The 10,615-nt window shown below is 39.3% G+C and overlaps 1 protein-coding gene across 1 annotated transcript in view; it reads right to left on the bottom strand.

Moving 5' to 3' along the window:
* Positions 1–9,325, bottom strand: part of SLC26A9 (solute carrier family 26 member 9) — a 70,436-nt gene extending 61,111 nt beyond the window's left edge. Inside the window, exon 1 of the mRNA XM_060772889.2 lies at positions 9,247–9,325. The gene's annotated coding sequence lies outside the window, so the exon portion shown is untranslated. The remainder of the gene's footprint in view (positions 1–9,246) is intronic.
* Between the last annotated feature and the right edge of the window lie 1,290 nt (positions 9,326–10,615).

Below are 10,615 nucleotides of genomic sequence, written 5' to 3' on the forward strand. Positions count from 1 at the left end.
AATTATTGTTTTAATATATATGTTTATTTTATTTATTTATTATTTATTTAAAACTTTTATATCCCGATCTTCTCACCTCCATAGAGGGACTCAGACCAGATTACAGCAAGGATTCAATGCTACTAATACAAGTTAAAACATCATACAACAATACAAGATTAAAATACATATAGATAAAATACACATATACCAATTTTATTATGTATGCATGTTTACATGACATCGAATCATTGTCTATACATTGAAGCCACCTTGTGTCTCCTACGAGATTGAGAAAGTATAAATAGAGTAAATAAATAAATAAAGATAGATAGATAGACACAAGAAAAATCATTGAACTTTAGTTCTCTCCATATAGAAGTTCTAAAACAGTGGTTCTCAACCTAGGGTCCCCAGATGTTTTTGGCCTACAACTCCCAGAAATCCCAGCCAGTTTACCAGCTGTTAGGATTTCTGGGAGTTGAAGGCTAAAACATCTGGGGACCCCAGGTTAAGAACCACTGTTCTAAAAGGACCAGGAGCAGTGGTTCTCAAACTGTCTTGTCTGATGCAGGAAGAGGGAGTGGTGAGCAGCAGTTTTTCTTTTGGATCATGGACTGGCACCCACTCTGTGGCCATTGGCCACAGCTTGCCAGGTGCCCATCATCTCAGGAACAACATAGGTTGAGTGACTACCACTTAACGTGTCACCATAATCATAAGTGAGGGATACCATTTCCATGAGAACTCTACAGTGTTGACTTCTATGTTGTCCTATATTAAAAAGCAGGAAGTCTTTGCAAGGATTAATTGTGAATGTTACAGACCTTTAGTACAATATAATGTATGCATTTAGCTCCCAGGGTATTATTGCAAGGATTTACTCAATGTGATAAACCTTGAGCACTTAGAAAAATAACTATATGAATGCATAATGACCATATATGTTGTCTGAAGTATTTTTGGGGGCTAACTACTAAATATGGCTCAAAAACTATGTATATAAAATCACTCCTTTTTTCTGATCAGTCAGTGTTGTATAAACCAACTACCAGAAGTTCTGAATTCACAATTAAAAACACAAATTTTAATCCACTTAAATATGGATACAGAAGGACAGAAACATCACCTGTCTTCTACTTGCTAGGATACATGTTGTTATGGAGTAACTAATCTGTACTGAGTGTTCTTGAATATGATTGTAAATTCTCTTGTATTTACCTGGGGCAAGTGATATTATTTTAATTAACAACTTTTTAAATGCCAGAGTTCAGAGAGGTAGAGGCATTAAATCAATGTGAACTGACAAAAAATCGCTGGATATCTTGCCCTGTTTGGAATGTCTGTTCTGATGATTTTCTCTGCCTCATGGTTTAGATTTAGTGCCATCTAGAGGCATCAGTCAGGATCAGGGCCCTATCACACTAGGTGCTGCCTTAAGGCCCTTCCACACAGTCCTATATCCCATAATATCAAGGCAGAAAATCCCCCAATATATGTTTTGAACTGGGTTATCTGAGTCCATACTCAGATAAAGTGGGATTTCCTGCCTTGATATTCTGGGACATAGGGCTGTGTGGAAGGGCCCTTTGATATACAAAAAGGAGTTGTACTTTTCTAACTTCTGATTATCATAAAGTCAGGTGAGATCTTTTATACTATCTTGAATTCTTTTAACAGAAGATGGCAAAGACAGGCATATATGGATACAAGTGGAGGATCCCTTATCCAGAATTCTGAAATACTCAAAAATCCAAAGTTTTCTACATGGGTATCTGAGGGCCCTTCCACACAGCCCTATATCCCAGGATATCAAGGCAGAAAATCCCACAATATCAGCTTTAAACTGGGTTAACTGAATCTACACTCAGATAATGTGGGATTTTCTGCCTTGATATCCTGGGATATTGGGCTGTGTGGAAGGGCCCTGAGAAAGTGACATGGTTTCTTTCTGATGGTTTGGTGTACATGAATCTGTGCCCGAAAATATTAAAAGTACTTTATAAAATACATTCATGCTAGATTTATAAGCTGGATATGAAACATGAATATTTGGGTTCATGTTTAGACTTGAGTCCCATCTCCAAGTTATCTCACAATGTATGTACATACAAATATAGTTATTCCAAAATCCACTCCCTGCCCCAGTCCAAAACCCAAAACACTTCTATTTCCAAGCATTTTGGATAAGGGATACCTAACCTGTATAATCACAACATTAAACAATGGAAATACCAGGGACAATAAAATGGAAGAACTCCACACCTGAAATAACATAAAAATGGAATAAGTATTCAAATCACTTGTATGTTCTCTATGGATGTCATAGGGCCCTTCCACACAGCCATATAACCCTGAATATCAAGGCAGAAAATGCCATAGTATCTGCTTTGAATTGGGTTATCTGAGTCCACACTGCCATATATTCCAGTTCAAAGCAGAAAATGTGGGATTTTATTCAGCTGTGTAGAAGGAACCTAAGAGTTTCAGTGAGAATAGGCAAGGCAAAGTGTGTTTTGTCTTTTTTTCATTTTCCCTTATCCTGTTTACCTTTTCAAAAGCTCTTAAATTCTTTTCCTAAAGTATTATGTCAAAATAAAGGTCCCCATTTTCCTCCCAGGCCTCTTGACTCTCCAACAACTACGCTGAATGTCAATGTTTTCCTTGGCTTAAATTAAATATTTGGGAGAATTTATAGACTGGTCTCATAGGCAGATCGTCCTTTAAAAAGAAAATGTAGCCAACAGTCATTCACAGATCCAGCACTTTCTATTGCTGCTGAGCCTCAGCCAATGTTTGATGTACCACTTCACATAAGTTTCAAACCAAACTAACTGTGCACTTGGCAACTAGAATGAAGTCTCCAAATATACAACAGCAGAAGAACCTGAAGCAATTGCATTAAAAATAGGCACACATATTTCTTCTCCGCCTCTTGAGTCCAAGACTTTGAATTGAAAGTAACCCAATAGCGCCATGGTACAGTGTAGGTACCCTACAGATTTTTGGGTGTCAACTCCCATTAGCTTAGTCAGCGGCAACACCAGAGGCACTCCAAGTGGCCAGATACTGGTCAAAGGACATTTAATCAGCTACCAAGTTTGCAAAATTTGTGTTTCTTGTTTTTTGTTTTTTATCTGTTTTGTTTGTTTTGTTCTATTAGAAATGTAATACAATGTTCTGGTTGCGGATGACACAATAAATAAATAAGCTTAGTCAGCATGGCTAATGGTTAAGAAACATAGAAGTTATAGTCCCAACACTCTTCTAGAGTACTAGGTTGCAGTGCTAAATCAGGCTCAAAACATTTTGCTACCTAAGTCCTAAATCAGGATGTATGATACTTTAGAATAACTGAATAATTTTGGAAACCGACACAGAGAATATCCCAAGTACTCCTCCCCAATGCTTGTTACTAAAAATGTAATAATAAATGAAATAGCAATATGCTGCCTTTTCACAATCCATAAAATTTGATGCATGAGATGAAGTTCTTGTTTCACTCAATGGTAGGATCAACCCTGTCCAGTTTTACATTTTGACAAGGTGTCCAATAAAAAGTGGTTTTCACTCTTTACTATAATGAACTTGAGCAACCTAACTCAATGCAAGGCAAATCAAGTGTAAAATTATGTCTACTGGGTTCATGTTACATCAATGTTACATCCACCCGTGTTACATCAATACTGATGGGAGTTTTGCTGTTAATGAGTGAATGGAAAGGAGATTGTTTACAATGTGATGAACAGTTGCATTATGAGGTATAATGTGTGACAGCTGGTGTGAATAAGGCAAAAATCCATGCTGCAATTCATGAAGAGAAGAATTGCATTAAATCTTCCAGCATCATAATAGCTGTTCTGTGCTTTCAAGATGACTGATTTGTGGCAACATTATCATGGGGGGGGGGGGGGGTGGTAGGATGTCTTCAGAGGAGGTTTCCTATTGCCTACCATTAAAGATCTGAGAGTGTAATGCATCCAAGAAAATTACTGAGATAGGATTCAAGAAATGGTCTTTCACTAGTCCTAATCCAGCATCACTAGCTCAAACTGGCTCAAATCTCTGGGCCAACCTGGTTCAAATGTGAGATACAGTTATGCATTTTGCAAAACTAGAAAAGATACACAAAAAGGCAGCCCAAATGATCAAGTGACTGGAGCAAAAGATCTGTGAGGAGGGCTAACACCAATTGGAGTGTTTTAACATGGGGAGGGGTACAAATAAGGGGAGGGGTGTATAAAATTTCAAATAGTGTGGAAACCAGAGAGAAAGCAACCTCTCTCATAACAGCAAAGACCAAGTTCATTCGGGGAAACTGAATTTTAGGATTGTTGAAAGAAAAAACTGCTTCACACAAAAAATATTTGATACACTAGCACAATGTGGCTCAATATTTATGGAGAACATGTCCTCCAACTATTCCAATTTGGCAGAAAGTCCTGATTAATCATTTGTGGTTCTACTTTTTCAGCTACTTTTAAAATGTCCCCGTTTTTCTCTCTTCCTCCAGCTTTTCTCTTCCGTCCTCTGTTTACCTCCATTGTTGTAAACCGAGTTCAAAGTGAAGAAGTTGAGTTCCACTCAACTCAGATGCTGGGATCCATCCTAAAACAGGACCCCTTTGTACATAGGTGTGAACTATTATAAAAATGATGGCATAGAAATTAAATAGTACAATTGACAATACAACAACAATAATCACATCTGAACCCATTTCCAATTCTGCAAATATGGGGAAACTAACAGCCTGATCCTATGCTATTTTACTTAATTACTCAACAAATGCACAAACATATCAACAACACCGAGAGATTCAAGAAATGATTAAACATGAAGAGGAAGCAGATTATGTTTTTCCCCCTTTAACACCAGGCTTCTTGCCAGCACAGGGTTTGGAAGAAAGCACCAACTGAACCACTGATAATTCTCCTTCCCTGTCTCACAAGACCAGGTATTAGGAAATACAAATGGGAAGTTGTTGGCTTTGTTCTTGTCCAATTTATGGGATTCCCTTAGGAGCATTTGGTGGGCTATTGTAGGAGCCTAAAGATGGATTATATTAGGCCTTTGGTTTGATCCAGCAGGTTTTGTGTTTTCTAAACAGTCAAAACTTTCAAAGACCATCCAGCAATTGAATCAACTGGTACCTATTTTATGTCCTTACCTGAGAGCAACTGAAAGACTCCAGGGAAACATTAAGCTTCCCTATGCAAAGTGCAGCTCAATATTATTTAGCAAGAATCTCACAAATTCTTTCTCAGTTCTTTTTCCCAAGATCCTTTAATACATGGATCACTTGCGGCTTTCCAGTTGTTGGCCTGCAACTTCTAGCAACCTAAGCCAATTTGGGTTGTTGTAAGTTTTTCAAGCTATATGGCCATGTTCCGGAAGCATTCTCTCCTGACGTTTCACCTGCATCTATGGCAGGCATCCTCAGAGGTTATGAGCTCACAAGCTCTGAGGATGCCTGACATAGATGCAGGTGAAATGTCAGGAGAGAATGCATCTGGAACATGGCCATACAGCCTCAAAAACGTACAACTACCCAGTGATTCCGGCCATGAAAGCCTTCAACAACATACTAAGCCAATTTACTTTATTAATCTGGGTTAAAGCATTCTAGAACTGTTCTGATGCAGCTCGGGAGCATCCTCTGAGTCCTTTGGCTGCCTACTTTGGGGCTGTCACTGCTATTGTGTCACTGCCAATAGGCAGCCCAGCTCTCTGCCAAAGGCTTGCTGGCAATATTGCATATCTGATCACATGTCTGGGTGTCCTGATATGACATTATCAGAAACAAAGTTGCCAGCAAGTCTCTTGCAGAGAGCTGCTTGTCAGTAGCAGCACAGTAGAGGGTTGGTTGGAGGTTCGAATAGCAGTTGGGTTGAATCTAAAAGGATCTAGCTCTCCATGTTTCTGAAACTCTGGGTTCACTTTGGAGCCTCCTCCATTTCCTCCTGGGTATGGGTAAGTTAGACCACAGATATGGGTTCTACTTTTGCAGGTTGGTGAAACATTGTCACCAGACCATAAACGTACAATGGCATAAACTTTCATGGGATATAGTCAGTGAACATTATGCTATCATGAATGTAGGTTTCTTTAAGGTACTTCAGGAGTTGTTTCAACCTTCTTCATCTCTGATATTTGCACTGTTGTTGCACTTTGAAAAACACATGGCAGACAAAAAGTCTAAAGGAATTAGAAAGTTTGCATTCCATTAGCACCTGAGAACACTTTTATCCAGGATGCCTGCCGAGAGCACTCTAACGCACACATTCTGCTCCTCCCACCCTCTTTTGTTTCCAGAGCACCAGGCATAGTGAAGGACAAACTGTTTCAGGTCACCTACCCAGTGCCTAAAGGAGCTTTCTTTCTTGGAAAGGGATTCCTGGGACAGCATAACTGCAATGCTTTATAGGGTGTGTCTGCATTGCCAAATTAATCCAGTTTCGTGCCACTTTAACTGTCATGGCTCAGTGCTATGAAATCACGGGAGTGGGAGTTTAAAAAGTTTTGCCTTCTCTGATAAAGAATGTTGTGCCTCAATAAACTACAAATCCCAGAGTTCCATAGCACTGAGCCATGGCAGTTAAAATGGTATCAAACTACTTTACTTTTACAATGTAGGTGCATCCATATCCTCTTCTTCCTAACTCACTGTTGCCACACAAGCACTTGCCAGCTGAGATAGGGTCTCACTTTGACTTACGACAGCGCTGGCCCTGTATTATAAAAATTGTAAATCACAATCAATGTTAGGTTGCTGTTAAAAATATAAACATAGTACGTACTCTCATAAATGCAACAAACTGCAGCAAACAAACATCTCATCTGAAGATTACTCTTAACCATTCAGAAATAAAGGCTATATAAATGCTACTTTCCAATACAGAACAAAAAAAACCCCATTTCTCTCAATTCAGTATGATTTCCAAAATAAGAGCGAAAGAAAATGAGCGAATCCCATTCAGGTCAAATTAGGACTGAATGAGATTGTGAAATATGGTTGAGTGATTATGATCTGTTTGTTAAGATCTTATATGTACATGGAGACACGGTAAAGTGCTGGCATACTTCCTTTATCTAATCTCAGTGTATCACACTCCAAAATGTATTTGCAAGTTGAAAATCAAGATCTGAATGTCTGCTTTTCCAGAAGTCCAAGAAATTCTTCAAAGGACACCAGTTCAATTCATACATCACTTTAAAACAAATATGTTAATCAGATAGTACGTATTGCTTACATTCACAGCTTGTACAAATATTACACTCTCGTGTCACAGATATAAATGCAAATACGTAATTGGGGGAATTTTTACTGGAAAATGGTCCTGAGGTAACAGTTAAACCACTACTCTCAACACTATATAGTCATTTGTTTTATATGGGTTATTTTGCAAAAGGTTTCTAGAGCCACAGATCCATTCACACGTCTTGGCTACTACATGTTGTTTAGTCCCAGGGTTGTTTTGCATGTTCAAAAGAGACAGTGTGAAACCGTTGTACTTCTCTTGAGGGAAAAATCCTTTTTTCGAGGTTGAAGGAAATACAAGACTGGCATAATAGGAGCAGTAATCCTAAAAAGGGTAAAATATATTTCTCCTTTTTTCAGATAAAACCCAGGAAAAATAAGAGGGGGGAACAATCCCTGGTAATTCCACTTTTACCACTTTCAATGCTTAGAGTAGTTCTTGATTGTTGTTGAACCCAGAAGAGTGTCAGTTTGCACCCACAATTACAGAGAAGTAGCAATTAGCCCCCTATATATAGTAGGAAGGGAGTCCCTAGGGGTGCAGCAGGTTAAACTTGCTGACCAAAAGGTTGGTGGTTCCAATCCGGAGAGCGGGATGAGCTCCCACTGTTAGGCCCAGCTTCTACCAACTTAGCAGTTTGAAAACATGCAAATGTGAAAAGATCAATAGGTACCACTCCAACAGGAAGGTAATGGCTCTCCATGCAGTCATGCTGGCCACATGACCTTGGAGGTGTCTACAGACAATGCCGGCTCTTCAGCTTAAAAATGGCGATGAGCACCCCCCCCCCCCAAATTGGACATGACTAGACTTAATGTCAAGGGGAAACCTTTACTTTACATAGCAGGAAATTGCTTTTACCCATTCCTTAGGAATGGGCATGCAGCTACCAAAAATAAATGCAAATTTTTTCTCCTGAGACAGTACACAAATGTGACATGGCACCCAGTACACATACCTCTGGTAAATTAATTCTTGCTAGAACTTATAAGGAGGCTTTGAAAAACAAACAGGAAATTAGGACAAGACATAAAACACAGCATCTCCAATCTAGAGGTGTTCAAAAGCAGCAGGAAAAGTTGTGGTACTTGTTCTTATAAAAGACATTGCTTCCCACCCTCTGGTGAAAATAGCACCATGAAAATATTGACCTTGGTGGCTGGGGATTATGAGAACCGTAGGGCACTTGCATAAAACTGTCGCCACTCATCCACATTTCCACCAACATTTTTGCAGGTAGAAAGTTGGTGGTCCACAAGCAAAGATTTATTTCTCTGATCGTGGATCTTTACTGATGGATCAAAACAGGTATCTGTCTAGACTTTCGGGGATGCACTTGCTATACATATAGCAACATTTTGGACAAATTCATTTTCTTTGAGCCTAAAAAGTTCCAGGCTACTACATATCATTTGGCTTTTTAGATATGAGGAACACAGTGATACACTTTCATTTAACTGCCTGCCCAAAATCACGCTGAAAAGGGATGCAAGCCAGCTTGCCTACAATCACTAGAACTATGTCCTTAAAGTGTCATATTAATTTTAAATCCTCATCTCACTCAGGTAAAGAATGCTTCTTCTGCTGCTATAGGAAAGCTCTTTCCTTCTGTGTGATTATGACCATTTTTCTCTTCTGAGAAAACCTGTATTTTGACAGACTTGTGGATAAGGTCCCAGTTTAAAAGACCCTGTGATTTAACAGGTAGTCATCACTCAAGACAACAAGCAAGGCTTTTGATTATATCTATAGCAATACTGTAGGTTTAAATGCTGCCATATTTTCCTTCATAAATCATTGCAGACTAATTCCTTGGTAAATTTGCTTTGCAAATAGGGGAGGAAATTATTTTAAAGAGAGGACCCCCCCCCCCACACTCCCCCAAGTCACATAATATTGAAATTCACACCCAATAGTTTTGTGAGCCCAGGAGTACAAATCTTCACCGCCAGCCCTCCCTATGCCCACCCTGAACAAAGAGTGCAATTGTGTTGGGAGCAAGGCTTACCTTCACTCTCCAGGAGAGGAAAGAGGGACTGATTCGGGCAGGTGAGTGAGCTGCGAGAAGTGACAGGAGAGCTGCTCCTAAGGTGGTGCAACTGAGAAGCTCTGTTCTCAAAGAGCCCAGTGAGTCATTTATAACTCTCCTCAGTCAACGGAACAGAGGGCTGAGCTTGAAGTCTGATTGGCTTACTGTGGAAGCAATTGTGGGCAAATATATTAGGAGATTGGAAAAGGAGATAAGAGGACATTGGAAGAAGGGTAACCCCCTTTTTCCTCTTCCTTTTTTTTGGTGTATGACTCTGTGTCTACAGCTCCCCTCTTTATTCTCTCTTGTTATATTCAGGTTGTTTGATCCCTTTGACATAGGTGGTCACTCCTAGACAATACATCACATTCAATGTCCAGCAAAATCCACCACTATTATTCTGCTTCCAATGTTTGGACTTTGGGGGGAGGGTTGCAAGTAGAGGAGTTGCTTTTGTTTATCTGTTCTATAGTTTCATGATGGACCAGTCTCCGGCCTTTGTATCTTCTTGATGGCCTTTTTGCTTCAGGCAAGGACAGTGGGACTCATTGTTCCAGCTCTTGAACTCCCACAAGGTTGGGCTTTGAAGATTGGATGTTCAGGGGAACCATTTCCTTTCTAACGTCAAAGTTTTTTTATTTCTTTTTTAAAAGGATAAGATAAGAAAGGTATAAAGAAAACAAAGAGAAGACCTTCTGAAAAGCAGTAATTGATTCTGGACTCTCTGAGATGAGCAAGGAAAAAGAGCTGTAGGTAATCTGTTTCTGTACTGGCATACACACATAAAATTAGTCTCTATCTTTCAGTGATATGATTTGTTGTTGTTGTTGTTTGTCATCAATTCCACTTCAACCTAAGGTGACCATATAAATGAGAAACCTCCAAGAACCCTGGTCATAAACTGCTCCCCTCAGGTCTTACAAACTCAGGGCTGTGGCTTCCTTGATTGGATCATTTCCTTTTATTCTACTACACTTTACGTGTCAAAGGAAAGATGTTCTCTGCATCATAATCAAGCAATGCAAATAGCTTGCAAAGGCTCAATGTACCACATATTTCAGTCACTAGATACTACTGTGTTTTGATGTAAATGAGCTTCTGGACTTTTCAGATGTTTCCCTATGGTCATTCAGAAACTCAATTGATTTTTATAAAGATAAGGATGTAAACAGATCATACTTGAGATAGATCTTATCTCCAAATAGCCCTAAATCAGAAACATGTCATTTCTCATACAAGCAAAGAGTTCTCTATGGATAAGATGGATTGCTAAAAAACCCCGAAAATTGAGTCTTAGAACAAATAAAACCTGAGCTTTCTCTAGAAGCCAGGATGACTGAACTGAGAC

The sequence above is a fragment of the Anolis sagrei genome, chromosome 4, assembly GCF_037176765.1.
Source record: "Anolis sagrei isolate rAnoSag1 chromosome 4, rAnoSag1.mat, whole genome shotgun sequence".
NCBI lineage: Eukaryota > Metazoa > Chordata > Lepidosauria > Squamata > Dactyloidae > Anolis > Anolis sagrei.